The 17231-nt window shown below is 37.1% G+C and overlaps 1 long non-coding RNA gene across 1 annotated transcript in view; it reads right to left on the reverse strand.

The window, feature by feature from the left end:
- Window positions 1-16583, reverse strand: part of LOC134654144 (uncharacterized) — a 95555-nt gene extending 78972 nt beyond the window's left edge. The window contains exon 1 of the long non-coding RNA XR_010097311.1: window positions 16276-16583. This is a non-coding gene — a long non-coding RNA (uncharacterized LOC134654144). The remainder of the gene's footprint in view (window positions 1-16275) is intronic.
- Window positions 16584-17231: the final 648 nt, after the last annotated feature.

Here is a 17231-nt window from a genome sequence, read left to right on the forward strand (position 1 = left end):
TCGCCTACGGCATGCTTTACCGCTAATAATACACTTTTCTGTGACTAACACATGTTAAGTCGTATCTATTTGGAATGTGCTACTATACTATGAACCTTAATTACACCAGACTAGCCATATTTTAAAAAAACGGTGTAGTAGGCGAAGTTTGGTAACAGTCTGAAGTTGGTTTCATACATTTTCTATAACGAAGCTAGGGCTGCCAAAAATTAACCAACATGCCAAATAAAGGGGAGTAATGGTTTATAAGTAAAAAAATTATAATTTTTAACAAAAATATTTAATATTTAAACCTGGCTCGTTGAGCAACTTCTGTTGCTGACTGTACAAAAATATTTAAATTTGGAAACAAGTAATGCCATCCACCACCAATAGGGTATTTGACTACTAGTCAAATCAGTTTCTTTTTTCGAACTGTCAAAACGATTTTGCTACTATGGGGTTTATTATGTAACATTAGCATGTGACGTCACAATCAAGTTACCTATTGTTTATAGTTTTATACCGGTTTTAAAATATAAATTGTGTCTAAAAAATAACTGCTGTCTACGTTTCTCTATTAACCTTATGATGCTTTATTTCATGCATGGTGTAAAATAATTTATTTGAAATACTTACAGTCAAATACCCTATTAATGTGGTAAAACAAATTTGACAACCCTAGGGGTAGGCGAAATTTGGCAACAAGATGGACGCAAAGTACCTTCACCAATGTTTTATCCAATTGTGACTTCTAAACGTAAGCTAGCCATTAAATAATAGTTTCATATGAAAAAGAAATAGTTATAGTATATAATCATGTAAAGAGTTTAACATTACCTGGTCTGTATCACTGTTAAAAACCGAAGTTCAAACACTGGCTTAAAAAAACGTGTGGTCGGCGTCGCGAAAAAACCTCACTGAACGTAAACTGTGTGAAGTTAGCCGCAGATTGTTCGAAGAATGTTGACACCCGTAAAAAATACTTTGTATTTAGTAGTTTTATGTAAGGCTTACATTAGAAACATTTTGTTAATGGCAACTTTTGTCAAAGTAGGCGAAAATAGGGAGCCCAGGCAAAGATACGAAACTCTACGGTACGTCATAAATCCCCTAAATACGGAACCCTTCATGGGCGAGTCCGACTCGCACTTGGCCGCTTTTTTTTATAAAATTTTACGCTTAATTCAATCGTATTTACGTATTCAGATATCTTTTTATCTGCAACTAAAATAGCGGTTCCAGTTTCCAGCGTCCAAAATATATTATTAAACAACTAGCCACTTAAAAGTTAGACACTAGGTACTAACTAGAGCAGCGGTCGGCAACCTTTCAGCAGCCAAGGGCCACATAGTAGTTAACGAAGTTGACGCGGGCCGCACTTTGTTAATATTTATGACTTTATCAGACATTGTCGTTTGTCAATATTACATACAAAATAGCCAGGGAGGCTCGCGGGTCGCAAGTGACAGGTTCACGAGCCGCATGCGGCCCGCGGGCCGCGGGTTGTTGACCGCTGAACTAGAGCAACTGAGAAGCTGATAATTAGGTACTATAACTACGTAATTGGAACTGTGTTACACAATTTTCGCAGGTAAATTGAATGATTTCCCTGGAGATAACGCGAGAAAATTGGCTACCATTATTAATTGAACCGTCAGCAGATGCTTAGATAAGTAGGCATATAACAAAAACCAGTGAAGGTTGTTGCTAAATTAATCTGTTTCAAAGTTTTCGGCTACTATAAGGGTTTCGGCCTATATTTTATTCATGCTGAATTGATAGTCTAAAAGTTGTAGAAACTAATTAACTGTTAGTGAGAGACAACGTTAAGTTGAAGTTAAATTTAGTATAAATATATAATTGTATATATCTGTATTCGTTCTTATTTATTTGTCGGAATGCCGGCCAGAGACATCAACATCATTTGATTAATCACAGTATGTCTAAAGAGTAACTACTAAATCCTCATCTTTAATAAGATATGACAAAACGCAATGTGGGTTCGCCAGAGAGCACGACGATTTTAAACAGTTACAATTCAGTTCTAGGTCACCTATCTACCTTCCTATGACCTAAAACTGAGATGTAAATGTTAACTGTTGAACTAATAGGACTAAGTCGGTGTTATGCCTGAATAGGTACGCACAATACAAAGCAATAAAGCGTTCATGCATTCAAATACGGCCTTTTGAAAGCCAGTCGATCGCAACCACCTGTCAAATGCACGAGCACGTGTGCTTTGTAACCCTAAATGTATTCCAACGTGACATCTCCATTAATTGAAAATGCACTAAATCGGTCAATAAGCGTATTCTAATTTCTAACTCTAATGCTTAAGACAGAAGGTCTAAAATGGTAGCCAGATGTGATCTTGTTTTAATCGAATGTGATCAGAACTGAGATAAGTCCGTATTCATATGAAATGCGATCGGCCAGAATCGGTTTATGTAGAGGTATTACACGCATATGCGATACATCTAGCGAGTAACTAATATGATAGAACGTAAACGTGCCACTGAAATTACGTTTTAATTGGTCTGAGTGGTCTCTTCCACTTTTACCTTTCCTACGTTGTCCACTTTGTAGTGTACAAATAGCTTTTTTCTACTCCAGCACTTAAATATGTCAATTAAATGACTGTCAGTGATATCTAAAGCAATGTCATTTGAATGATTTGTCTATAGGCTCATAAGATGACTGCTAGCAGTCATCTTATGAGTATAATACAACTGCTTTATTTTTTTTAAAGATACAACTTCCGATCATCTTGATTGAAAGAGGTATGTTTTCATTTACAATATTTTTTTTTTACAATAACTTTTTTTTTGGCTCTATGTTTTGCTGTGTGCATAATAATTCATACAAAGTAACCCATTTTCTTAGTCTCAACTGTTTTGTGTCGGGTGCAGCTGTCATAGAAAAAGTAATGTATGCAACAGCTCATAATTGGTTCTTAAAATTCTCGGGTCTTTTTTTACAAAACTCGACTACGTCTCGTTTTGTAACTTCGACCCTTGAATTTTAAGAACCCTTATTATATCACTGTTGCATAAACTACTATTCAAGTCTATTATTTTTCGCATTATTTAGAATCAAAACACAATTAAGTACGCGATCATTTTTCGAATTTTAACCACTTATCTATGAAGAATGTCATCTTCTAATAACAAGAACAGCGGAGCTCTACAACAAGGTAGGTCAAGACACATGGGGTTCGAGTTGTAAAATAAACAAAACATACACACTGACCCGTTTTCATTGCTATTTATTGCATAAATATACTGTAGGTACTTAACTGTGTAAGTAAAGTGGTAAAATATTCTGGAAGGGTCTAGTCGCGTCGTACCCAGTCCGGGTAGTATTTATAAAAAGTTATATGAAATAAACTTCGTACTCAGGTAAGTCAGTTTTTAACCAAATGTTCCTCTGATGCTACTTTATAAATGGATTATTTACGGATCGCCGTAACACTATCAAAGCACTAAAGTGACAAAGACTATAAGACCCCTAGTGCTCCGCTCCAACTTAATTTACTAGGCTGGTTTAGATTGGCTATGTGCGAAATTAGTGGCTAATTGGCTATACCTACTTTATTTTCTGTAACAGAACTAATCATAGTTCACATAGAAATGTCACTTTTGAACAGAATGCGATGAATAATGGATGAATAGCAACCAAATATTCGGTCACCGCATTTGTTAAAAACGATTTCAATTTTCACGTAAGAAATCCTCGCTGTTCCGGGCAGATTCTAAGACATGTCCCTTTTCAAATGAAGGTGTCACGAACAAGCCGCCTCCGGTATTATTGTGCTGGCAACACGGCACTGGCTTATATTTTGGGATGTTGAAATCGTGGATTTATTTCGAATAGGCCCAAACGTACGCGTGCTTTATAAAGATTTTGAAATAAATAACAATCTAGTACCTAAGCAGCAAATAATAAACTACATTGTTTTAACTAAATCCAGGTTTCCCTTTTCTACATAAGTATGAACCTCAAATTTCCGGCTGTACTGTACTGGACAGGTTAACAGGCTGACCATATTTTTAGGATTTTCATTGAAAATTACAAGAGTTTACGATCATAATGTATATGCTCGTGTTTAAAGACTTTAGTTAGAAATGGCGAATCACATGCAGGGCAAAGTAAACACCATAGTTTCGATTGGCGCACACTTTACACGCGGTTTAATAAATCCGTGATATCTTAGCTGTTAACACAAGAAACTACCTAAGCGACTTAAGTACGATGGCAGTATACAATCTTTATTATTTACTGGATCAGCCTGAACTGTTATGAAGCAGATATAAAACGTTTATACGCCAGTGACGCTGCTATACAATAAACGTTTTTATCCGACTGAGGCTAAGCCAAAAGGAGTTTAGTTTTATAACCTTTGGACTCAAATTGCCATCCATTTGGAGCAAGCGCTGAAAACCCAAATTCAAATTAATCCTTTACACGCACTGAAACGATTAGGATTCCGTCTTTGTCGTTCCAAAGGTGGATGAGATTATTCGCTAGTCGCTAGACACATTGAAGATAATGACATAATGATAATCAAACATTGTCACAACGTTGGCATGTCATTGAGTAGGTACGAGGCTTAAAAAAAACTTTTAGCTTTAATAGGAACTTTTAAAATGTCATGGATTAGTCGCGGCACCATATAATATTTTATAGGTAAGTAGGTATTATGCTTGTTTGTTCATTATTTATAGTTGACCATTAATCCAACCGTTGTTAGAGTCACATACTATTTCATGAGACTATGAGGCCAATTCGAGCCTACGTTTCGATATTAAAATGATGTCATTTTGTTATTATTTGCGCGTGCATTTCACTCGAATTTATTATCATGAGCGAGACGCACGGGCGAATGATAAAAAAATAAAATCATTTTGATACCGAAATGTAAGTTAGAATTGGCTTTCGTAAGCGGTCTGACTCCATTTTTCACGCTCCAACATATAGTGTAGTTCCACGAATCATTTGTCTCCTCCAAGCAACAAGAAAAACGTTTCTAAAGACCCTTTTTGTACGGTACAGTCATGCACAAAAGCCGGTCACGTGCGTCCGAATCAGATTTACTTTTGTCCCAATTTACCTTACGAAATTTCGTTAAATAATGGCATTCGAAGACACATTCTGCTGTAGGTATTTCAGTTATCTACGTACCTAATTAACTCTCTTTTAACTCGGCCTGAACACAAAAAAAAGAAAATCGATACAATTTTAACTTCTCTTGCTCATATTTTATGGCTGGCAGTGGCAACAGACAGACAGACAGAAACATTATTTACAACACAATTTTTTTTTAAGTAGATCCTTTTCTACTGTATTCACAAAAAGATAATGATCAATTAAAATTATAAACTAACAACAATGAATTAGTAGCCATTGTAACCAATGACCATGCCCGCCAGTGGCCGAGGCCGAAATCTAACCGGCGTCTTCAGTTTATTGCAATTGAAGGGATGTTTACAAAAACAACATAACTGCTTAGAGCGGTTGACACTTTTTAGGGTTCCGTAGCCAAATGGCAAAAAACGGAACCCTTATAGATTCGTCATGTCTGTCTGTCTGTCTGTCCGTCCGTATGTCACAGCCACTTTTCTCCGAAACTATAAGAACTATACTGTTGAAACTTGGTAAGTAGATGTATTCTGTAAACCGCATTAAGATTTTCACACAAAAATAGAAAAAAAAAAACAATAAATTTTTGGGGTTCCCCATACTTCGAACTGAAACTCAAAAAAATTTTTTTTCATCAAACCCATACGTGTGGGGTATCTATGGATAGGTCTTCAAAAATGATATTGAGGTTTCTAATATCATTTTTTTCTAAACTGAATAGTTTGCGCGAGAGACTCTTCCAAAGTGGTAAAATGTGTGTAACCCCCCCCCCCCCACCGGTAATAATAACATGTACATGTAATAAGAGAATGATAAAACTAAAAAAAATATATGATGTACATTACCATGTAAACTTCCACCGAAAATTGGTTTGAACGAGATCTAGTAAAAGTAGTTTTTTTTATACATCATAAATCGCCTAAATACGGAACCCTTCATGGGCGAGTCCGACTCGCACTTGGCCGCTTTTTTTTTAAGAACTTTGTTAATCGTTTCAGGTGTCAACCAGTGTAGTCAGTTATGTTGTTTTTGTAAACATCCCTTCAATTGAACATTTAATCTTTCACATTTTAAATTTAAATACATAATTTATTCAGTTACCTGCGACCAAGGCTAATGGGATTCGTATCGGAGCGTCGTTAATAAAGGTAGGTAGATACGTTAAAACAACTTTGCGTTCATCCCTATTTGCATTCGATTTTTTGCAACCATGCGTCGTTCTTGCGAGTCGTACAATGTTTTAAGATTTTAATGCCTCATTTAGTTACGTAGAGTAGTGTTTAAGCAAAAGGTAAACTTTGCAACTAAAGTTTGAAATTAAACTTAACCTTTTGGACGCCAATGACCGATATATACGCACCGCAGGTCCAACGCCAAAGACGTATTAATGGGTCATAGACCACAGAGCAACATAGACCTAGGTGCATATGCATAAAGTTCAATTTCAGTTTTGACACTTCGATGACGTGGCGTCTGAGAGACAGCTTTTGTGTTTGACACGGCGTCGAAAAGGTTAAAGAATAAGAGGATAATAATGGCGGGGATGCTAATAAAATATAGAAGGATGGTAATGAATGCCAAATACCTATGGAAGGTCACTGGGTCTTCCAAAAAATAATGAAATCAGACTAATTGTCAATCTGTTGACTGACTGAATGCATAGGGGTGGTGATTTATATTTTTGCAAATCTTGCAATCCATGCTTTATCATAAAAACCGAACTTTAAATTACCTTCATAAATTTGGATTATTTTCTTTATGTGTCTCGTTCGGATAAGAATGAAACGAAGTGTGTTTAGCCTTTGACGGATTTGAATAAGTAACGCAGTTAATTTATCATTTACGAGTATATAGGTTTTTACTACCTTAGTAATCGTGATGACAGCTATGCGAAGGGTCGGAAGGACTACCTGGATGTTCTATTGAAAGCATTTTTATAGCCGTTAATCGATTGATACTCGTATGCTATGGAGAAATGAACGACTTAGAAGAACTCACTTACATAGGTAGGTACATATAAACTGATCTAACTGGACTGAATATCATATTCCGCCATAAACGGTTATTTTTATGCCGTAGGTAATAACTGGGGCAGTGTCTTAAGTAACAAAGGAGATTTTATTATCTCGAAGCTAGGCGTTGTCGCTCGTTCGGTGGATATTAAGCTGGACTCAAGGTAGGGCTATCAGACGTAACACATTTTCTCATTATGTCAGAATTTTTATCGCCTTTTCAGGTATTCCTGAACAAATTCCTTTACAAGCCATCCAAGTAACTATTTAGATTAAGCAGCATAATGTCTTATGCACCATGGAACATAAAAGGCCTATGACAAACTTCAAATCAAATCTGATTTTTGTCCTATCCTAACTTCGTCCCTATCACTCTTGCATTAGTTGGAGAAACTTAAAATTTCTAATAAATTGCGGTATACCTACCATCAGTCTGCACAGCTGCTTTAATCTAAAGTGCAGAAAGCGTATCTGCAACAACCTTTGTCTTATTTAAACCGCGTCAGTATTTAAAATTAGCAAGATTTGTCAAAGGATGAAAAATTTGGACTTCATTAAAATAAAATAGGAAACAAAATTGTCAATGAACTTTATGGCCGACTGTACAAAAAACACAACTTAAAAGACTATTAGTTTCTGTCTGTGTCCCCAATGGAAAATCGGGGAATTAGTCAGGATTGACATGGGAATGGGACTTATGGATGGTATCTGGTAACCCTACGGTTATATGAGACCCATTGCGGCCGAGTGGTTATTACCTTCGGCCCACTAGCCACAGACGCCAGTGTTTATGTCTTCTGTATGTTGGTACTTGCCGGTTGTAGTCTTTGGCCTTTGTATTACCATAAACATACGAGTTAACGTGTCTTAAAATGAAATAGATGTAATATACTAAAGAAAAGTCCTTTTTCTCTACTATATAACATATATTTCAGTTTTTATTTTATATTTAGTACCTAGTACTATTTAATTAAAATAATTTGATATGTTGAATGTTCCCTAGTTGTATGTGACTGAATAGTACGTGATAATGGTGGAATATAAAATTTAAAAATTGATGACGGACGGATAAATAACGAAACCTAATTGCGTTTGGGTTTGTTAGAATTGTCAGTTGCGTGTTGAAAGAAAAGTACAGTCAGCGATAAAAACCTATATCAAAGATGAGGTTTTTGACAAAAAAAAACTTACACCGCCACAAGCTGCGCTGAAAAGCCTGCCAATTCATATAAACAAAAATTCGCACCAGGCCTTGACTTGAATTCATTCAAATAAAACTGGTAGTACTGCTTCATTTCTATCGGCTGTTTTTATTTAATTTGAGGTGTGAAATAAAGAGGCATTGGTGTTGTAGTAAATCAACTTATCAGGATGTCTATGTCATCTCAAGCTGGATTTCATGCAAACATATATTCGTTATTATATGATGGATTGAGCATTGAGCATTTTGGGTGATATTAAAACTTATCAAGAATCAAAGTCATAATCACATTTCTGCTATGAAAAGTTGAAATAGCTATAGGGCTTATAGGGAATTAATGCCATTCGGCGATTAGATATTTATTGCATGATCTAATTGACACATGTTTTTAATTCCATTCTTTTTAATACATAAAACGGATTATATCGCGTATGGCAGCGCTGGTGGCCTAGCGGTAAGAGCGTGCGACTTGCAATCCGGAGGTCGCGGGTTCGAACCCCGACTCGTACCAATGAGTTTTCATAACTTATGTACGAAATATCATTTGATATTTACCAGTCGCTTTTCGGTGAAGGAAAACATCGTGAGGAAACCGTACTAATCCCAATACGGGCCTAGTTTACCCTTTGGGTAGGAAGGTCAGATGGTAGTCGCTTTCGTAAAAACTAGTGCCCACGTCAATTACTGGGATTAGTGCCAAGCGGACCCCAGGCTCCCATGAGCCGTGGCAAAATGCCGGGACAACGCGAGGAAGATGATGATGGATTATAGTGTTCGGGGTCAACGGGTGACTGAGGAAAAATTACTTATTAGGTTGGTTTTAATACTTTTATTTCATGAGTAACTATCGCGGTTTCCATTTTTTTTTGTTTAGGATTATGTTTAAATAGTTTTTAGTATTTCTTTTGTTTTGCGCAAAAAACCTTTCTATCATATCACTCGCATCACTGCGACATATATAAAACTGTCTATCTGTGTGCTAATCATAAAATCACTTTATCAAGCATTTCCTGATTCAATTAATTCCGTTAAGCCTCCATTAAGATAATGTCGTTAGGTTAAAAACAGCAAACAACTCTTACGGTACTCAAACTGTCTGTTCCACATTACGAGTAAAGCGCACCTAAATCCCATCCATTAGTTTAATCGAATTAGTTATCTAAACCCATTTCGAGATAAGATACTTATAACACTATAGATTGCAGAGTTACACGTTGGTAACATTTTTTCAGAAAAATCAATTTTGCTACTGATATTCAAGTTGATTACTAGTGTACGGACAAGTGGTGGCATTTTGAACAGAGCGGGAAATGGAGTCGTTATTATCTACTAACTTTTTATGATTGAATGAATACATTCAAATTTTATATGATATTTACTTTACTTTTAAAATCTATTTATCTTGCCCTCTCACATTCAATCAATATACTTTTTAACCATATACAACAACCTTAATTAATTACTGGCCAAAAACTTTATAAACTGTAGATACGACAAAATAATTTGATGTTGTCAATTTAGACAACTGCTTGCTATATTTGTTGTTGTAATACGCTAGGCTAATAATTTAAAACAGCACGACAGCAGAAATATAACTGAAACAATATGAATGACCCACCAGAATCGACAATTTTGAAGTGTATTGAACCATACGATAATCTTGTATATAACGATAACAATAGCGTGTACTGTATATCATGTAAAATATATCTAACACAAATGAAAAAATATAACATTGAAAAACATGTCAACAGTAAAAATCACCAAATAAATTGTGGAAACCAAAACGATACCTTTGTCTACGACTTATGCAAATAAATAAATAAACTTTGGCACTACTTGAATAAGAATTAAAAAGTGTAATACATAGATATGTTTTCGAAAAATCATTTAATCGTTATTCATTTAATCATAAAATGCACCTAGGCGACTCCATTTCCCGCTCTGTTCAAAATGCCACCACTTGTCCGTACACTATTGATAACCAAAGCTTTTCGGTGAAGGAAAACTTCGTAAGGAAACCGGAATAGTCCCATCAATAAGACACAGTTTCTGGCACACAAAAATTCATTTTTAAGTTCGTTAAATTAAAGAGGTGCTTAAAATCGAATATTGAAAATAAATAATTTAAATTACCTATATTGGATAAGCGTTGGTGGCCCAGCGGTAAGAGCGTGCGACTTTCAATCCGGAGGTCGCGGGTTCAAACCCCGGCTCGTACCAATGAGTTTTTCGGAACTTATGTACGAAATATCATTTGATATTTACCAGTTGCTTTTCGGTGAAGGAAAACATCGTGAGAAAACCGGACTAATCCCAATAAGGTCTAGTTTCCCCTCTGGGTTGGAAGGTCAGATGGCAGTCACTTTCGTAAAAACTAGAGCCTACGTCAATTCTTGGGATTAGTTGTCAAGCGGACCCCAGGCTCCCATGAGCCATGGCAAATGCCGGGATAACGCGAGGAAGAAGAAGAAGACCTATATTGGAAAAGACTTTTATCGCTCAATTGTATTTGATTCCCCAAAACATGATAAAAGTGACAATAGGTTTTTTTGTACCTATGTGGGCAAATCAGTCATCTATGGCTCCTCTACACATCATTGATGATCATAGACGGCCCATCATATTGATTGGCCTGCCAAGATGGGCTAGCGTGTGGAGAGCGCAGTGGTGTCGGATGGCTTATATGTTATGGCGCGGCGGGATGGCGATGGGATGGCCACGGTGTCGGTTATCGTCTGCACATCAAAGAGACGTGTAGTGGCGTTCGTGTGTTGTAGAGGAGCCACGAGGAGAACTACACGAAGTAGGTAATCAGATAATCTTATCAGAAAATGCCTATGCCTAATCGTAATATTTGTAATCTGAGAAAATGAGCTCTTGTCTTATCGCTTATCAATCGATTTATTCAACCAATCTGACTGATCTTGATTTGATGTTCATTTGACATTATTCCCCGTGTAGCTCGTTTCTAGGTACACACTTTAGTTCTGAATGTTTTATTCTGTTCCGTTCTTGAATAGCTTTGAATAGGCTACATGACTAATTTTTTTATGGTATCAATCGATCGGGTTTGTTTTTAGGATCAAATGTCTATATGGGACCCATTGCATTAAAGTAACACAAAAGTCAGAAATTGTAGTCAAAGTCCGACAGTCGCACTTCACTCGCGAAACGCCCTATACAAAACGGCCAGAGGCCGTGACGTCATCGCCCATCTTGTAGTATGGACAAAACAAGAAAATTGCGTTTTTGTCGGCGAAATATTGCGTTTATGTATATAGTTGCTATACAATATTTTTTTGGATGAAATGTAAGGAATCGAATGGTACCCTTACTTTTATCGTTTTTGGAAGTAAAAAAAAACTTAAATTTTGAAACTTTCAGGTCCTGTAATTTTGTAATTTTTCAATATTTTATTTTAATATCCACATTATTGTGATAAATTGCTCGTTTGCTATCTATTTTACTAGATTTTGTTATAAAATTCAACATGTGTCATCATCCCTATTCAGAGTAAGGAACTTGGTCAAAGGAATGGCTCTTCACAAGTCAGGGGTGAGGTGAGGGTGAGGTACCCGTAGGTTTTAGCAATGGCAGCATAGGTGGCCTTGGCAAAGTTGGAGCCACAGACTGATGTGTGAACTGTGCTGAACACCAGCCATTTGGAGAAGCTTCTTCTTCTATGGTAAGCGATATGCTTTTTGCGAATAATGTGACAGTACGTAGGTATACATGTCAAATTAAATTGTGAACATTACTATGTAAAGTTGTACCCAATTTTTGTATTATTTCTACTTGGAATCATGAGCTCTTTCTGCCTTAGGAAGAAAAAGTAGTCCAAATTTTTTGAGTTCATTTGGTTTCGTTGTCAAAACAACCTTTTATGACTGGAATGAAGCGAACAAATAAAACATGTATGACATTTTTGGGACATTCCTTTTCTCGTATTAGGATCGAAAGAGCTGATTGAGCGTGATTTTTAGTGTAAATAATATAAAAATTGTAAAATTTAAATGAAACTTTAAAAAGACATGCCCTCATGCAAATCGAGATCACATTATTTAGGCCAAATTTTTGTAACGACAAAATAAAGCAAGAAGATACAACTAAATATGCTATACCTGTTTATTTCCTAACAAGATGGCTTTTTATTCAATGTTTTATAGAACAGCATGTTGCTTATAATAGTTAATAGTTACCCTGCAAAGCTAAGACAGTATGAAATTCCACCTTAAAAGACGATTGACAAAAGATCGAGAGAAGTTTACGACAAACATAAAATATTTAAGTACAGATACGGCCTCGAGTCAAGGATTTACAAAAGTTTTAATTATTCTCCGACTGCCAAGAAACATAGTCATTTATCTATCATTGTACGCTTATACGCTTTTTGTTGATAATAAATTAAATATCTACAGTAATTAAAACTGGCCGTGTTCTGATTCGCTGCGCGAGCGATGGTACCTAGTGTATTTCCAATAGTCCCCTCTGTCCCCGTTACGGACACGCAGGGAGAGAACAGAGGGTAATGATTCCTTTCCATTTGTGCCCACAGCCCACTAGGGCAGGAAGGAATAGACTTGTTCTTATCTATGTATATTAAAGGTATTTAAAGTTTAAGTTGGTATCTAGATAGCAAGAAGAAGAAAAATAACAATGTATTTTAACTACTCACACATTCACTATAACCATTTCTTACAAAAACTGTGCATGATAAATTGGTAACAATATTAAGTTTAGACCACTGAATTCTTGTGGCTCTTTGACATTCCTAAAATTGACGATTGATTGATGAAGATGTATACTTACTACGATTGGCTCTTAGGTATTTTAAAAAGTTTGCCCCCTGCTGTAGTAGGCAAGCGATAGGAATGAAACCCAAAACGGACCACGGCACATACTGTAATCGTCAACCTATTCTGTTTGTCGAATGCTAAAATAAGCGCGCTACCGCAAATAGCGCCGCGGACTCGCGGAGAACAGTACGTAAATGATATAGAACACGTAAATATTAGCTGTTTGTCTTAACACTGTATTTCTTTAACCTCTACCTCTACCATCTAAAGGCTTCGTCACACAGGCACGTTTTCCGGGCGCGGCGTGAGCGGGGCGCGCCGCTTTTACATACAAAACGCTCACGCCCCGCTCACGCCCCGCCTGGAAAACGCGTCTGTGTGCCGAAGCCATTGTGTACTTTGCTTGAAGTCATTTAAATTGGGGATTGGGGACAAAGTTGATTTTCCTAATAGGTGTTATTTTCACTATACGAGGTTTCCAGGTCCATAGGTCCTAATTTTAGTGGGAATTATTAATTAATTAGCACTCATGCGACTCGATCGACCCACGTGACTCACGTGAGCCGTAGTAAGTTATCTCCGAATGAGAGAAAAGAACACAATAAACAGGTTTTTTGAAACCCGTTTCCAAATGTCCTGTGCTTCGTCCGTGCTATGAACTCAGAGCAGTTCCGATATTGCAAAATGTTCACGCTAAATATATTTGTAAGCATTTTTGCATCTACATATGTAAATTAAATAAGCCTTTTGTCAGGAATGGGGACGGAACACGAAAATGTCAGGAATTTTTTGAATTGATTGACTTTTTTATAAAGTACCTTTTTATTTACTTAAATGAATCCAAAAACATTGTAATAAATAATAAATAAGATCCACTCAACTTATCAATAACTTCGTAATTACTAATTAACAAATCTTTACTCATGCATAAATACATAGATGTTTTAGAAATCGAAATAGGTAAAACATCTTGTTATCTTGTTTAATCGGACTATACTTAACTACTAACTCACAAAAATAATACAATTGTACTTATAGGGTCGCGTACCGCGTTGACGCGGCTAACAGCCACAACCCCCCCCCCCCCCCATCCCGTCGCAAAAATGTGAATGTCAGGAATAAAACTCGGAAATCAGGAATTTTGTCAGGAAATTCTAAATTTGTATCTGGTAACCCTAGTCCCGGAATAAGTTCAATAGGTAAGGCTTTTGTTTTGGGTACTTACTAGACGACGATATATTTTAGATAAGTAGGTATATAGGTACTTTACATCAGTGCATTAGGTAAATAACTTGAACCTTGGCATTGAACCACTAGGTACCCATCATGTTTACGAGTTTCCTATAGCTATACGTAAGTATAGATCCTATAGTTCCTACCTACATGTGAATGGATAGGTACCTATATACCGACCTAATAGTAAACACTAAACAAGTAAGAAAAGAAAAGTAGGTAGGCAGGTGCCTAGGTAGTATGTTAATATGTAATGTATCAAGATTTGAAGATTTTGTAGCCCACGACGTGTTCCCAATTTTCTGCCATGTTGCGCGGGATTGGCATTGTTATTCCCATGGTATAAAAGCCTATATGTAGGTACGTAGGTTATAATCTCTAGAGGTCCTAGCCAAGATGCCAGTCGTTGATAGTAAACGCCAATCGAAACTTAAATTATGTATGGAAATAGTCACAAGACTTTTCGTAGTAACTAGTAAGTACCTATTTGTAATCCCGATAAAAAAAAATCGTTTGACGTTTGACGATGTACGATTGTTATCTTGGTCGTAGGTATTAAAATGGTTAATACGTATAATTAGGTACCCACCATCATCCAGGTAAAACAGTAGTCATCGGCTAATCGCCTGCCACGGGCAACGGTTACGAAAAATTGCTAGTTAAAAAAATACCGTGCGTTAGGGTAGACTGTATGTAGGGGGAAGTACCTTGGTGTAGCCTGTAGGTACCTAATTTAGGAAGGTAGGTAGGAAAAATAGGTTAGGCATACTATACGTACATAATACGTTGTCTTGTCTATATTATAGCTACCTCTTCTTTTTTTTTTACCTACCTTCCTTCCTAAATTACCTACAGGCTACACCAAGGTACTTCCCTCTACACCTACAGTCTACCCTAACGCACGGTCCACCTACCCACACTGAACCGATAGATACGTTATCTAGGCAGGTACGTACGTAGGTAGCTACTGTAGCTAGCGACCGCAGGATATTGATTTATATATCCTGGAGACACTTGTGCAGGCAGAATATTTCACATTCATCCGATTTGCTTTCAACTTGTACCGTTAATTCAAATTAGGTAACGAGTTTCAATTAAATAGGTAATTGACCAAAAACTAGCGTGTAGGTATACTTATAGTACGTAACTACGTACTCGTTATACTAATCTATAGTTCGTTTTTTTTAGTATTAGAAAAAAGGCAAACAATCTTGATGTGTCTTTTAATTGAAAAACATGTTTTAAAAATAAGTCACGGCAAATATGTAACAATTATGAATCTAATACGATCATTTATATTCTTCTGCTTTCATAAGTATAAGTTACTGATTTTTAAAAAGCGTTATTCAATTAAAAGACATGTCAAGATCGCTTACCTTCTTTCTGATGCTAAAAAAACGAACTATAGTAGGTACTCCGTACTAGACCTACAGAATGGAAGACTAATATTAGGATTAAGTACATATTGTATTATACCTACCTACCTACCACTCAAATATATAAATAATTCACAGCGTGAGCGTACAAAATGATTTAGTTAAATACCTACATAAAGTACATCGAAATTAAATAATAGGTATAAATAGATAAACAAAGATGAAGAACATACAATGGGGTCATGACTAGTTAAACGAAGTCGCAATTTCAATTGTAAATCTGTGATGTTAATGTTATCCTCTAAATAAAACGTCACGTCTTTCGAGTTCAACCACATGTAGCTTATCCAAATATTTTCGCTTATCATGCGTTGTTATCTTAAGGTTCCGTCACACATGCGCGTTTTCCGGGCGGGGCGTGAGCGTTTTATATGTAAAAGCGGCGCGCCCCGCTCACGCCCCGCCCGGAAAACGCGCCTGTGTGACGAAGCCTTTAATGAGTACACATTTTGTAATAACATAAGTGGGCTCACCTAGCTGGCAGCAGCAGAAGATTTATTTCAGTCAATTCAGCACAGAATCCACAAGTTCACGGGCACAAACACACACTTGCACTGTTAAAATACGTACCTACCTACTTTTTAACTTGCCACCAAATCAAACAAACTTTGTAAACACTCGAAACGCGCGTGGGCAAACGAAACTGAACTAAAACGGCTAAACTTATAGCATTGTTCTGACTAAAACAATCAGAAAACTATTTGAATGGAATTTAATTCAATACGTTTAGAAGTGGATTTCGACGATGACAACAAGAGAAGTTACGGAATCGCGTCGGCCGCGTACGTTCGAACTGTGCGAAATCCACGTTGCTACTGAAGACTGACTGACTGACTGAACTGAACGCGACGCACGACGCTCGGTCGCGGTGCAAAACAACGGGTTGGGCCGATATTCCAATAGCTTGCCGAAACCATGCAAAATTAACGCACACCAGACACCCAATTCTGTGACCCAGTTCAGGTGTAACGTGTACTTTTAAAGGCTTCGTCACACAGGCCCGTTTTCCGGGCGCGGGCGTTTTTATTGCTATCTCATTCTACCGCATGGCTGCGTCCCTTGGAGTGGCCGGCGCTGGCCCATCGTGTAGAGGAGCCATAAAAGCGGCGCGCCCCGCTCACGCCGCGCCCGGAAAACGCGCCTGTGTGACGAAGCCTTTAAAAGTACCGTTAAGGTTATCGAAGTCGTCGTATCGAGGTTTATTCTAGTTCAGCCTATTTAGCATTCGAAATGGTAACGGAGCAGATAGCTCGCGGGATTCCGTGTTGCATTGCAACACAACAAACTTGTGGTAGTTGTGGCCGTGGCCATGGAATTGTAACATGTAAAAAATTTGCTAACCGCGAACTCGCAAACACTCGCAGTATATGTACTTACTTACTTACCCACTTACTTAATGTTTATACCTACTTTTTACACAGTTCGCTCC

This window comes from Cydia amplana, chromosome 14, assembly GCF_948474715.1.
Source record: "Cydia amplana chromosome 14, ilCydAmpl1.1, whole genome shotgun sequence".
Lineage (NCBI taxonomy): Eukaryota > Metazoa > Arthropoda > Insecta > Lepidoptera > Tortricidae > Cydia > Cydia amplana.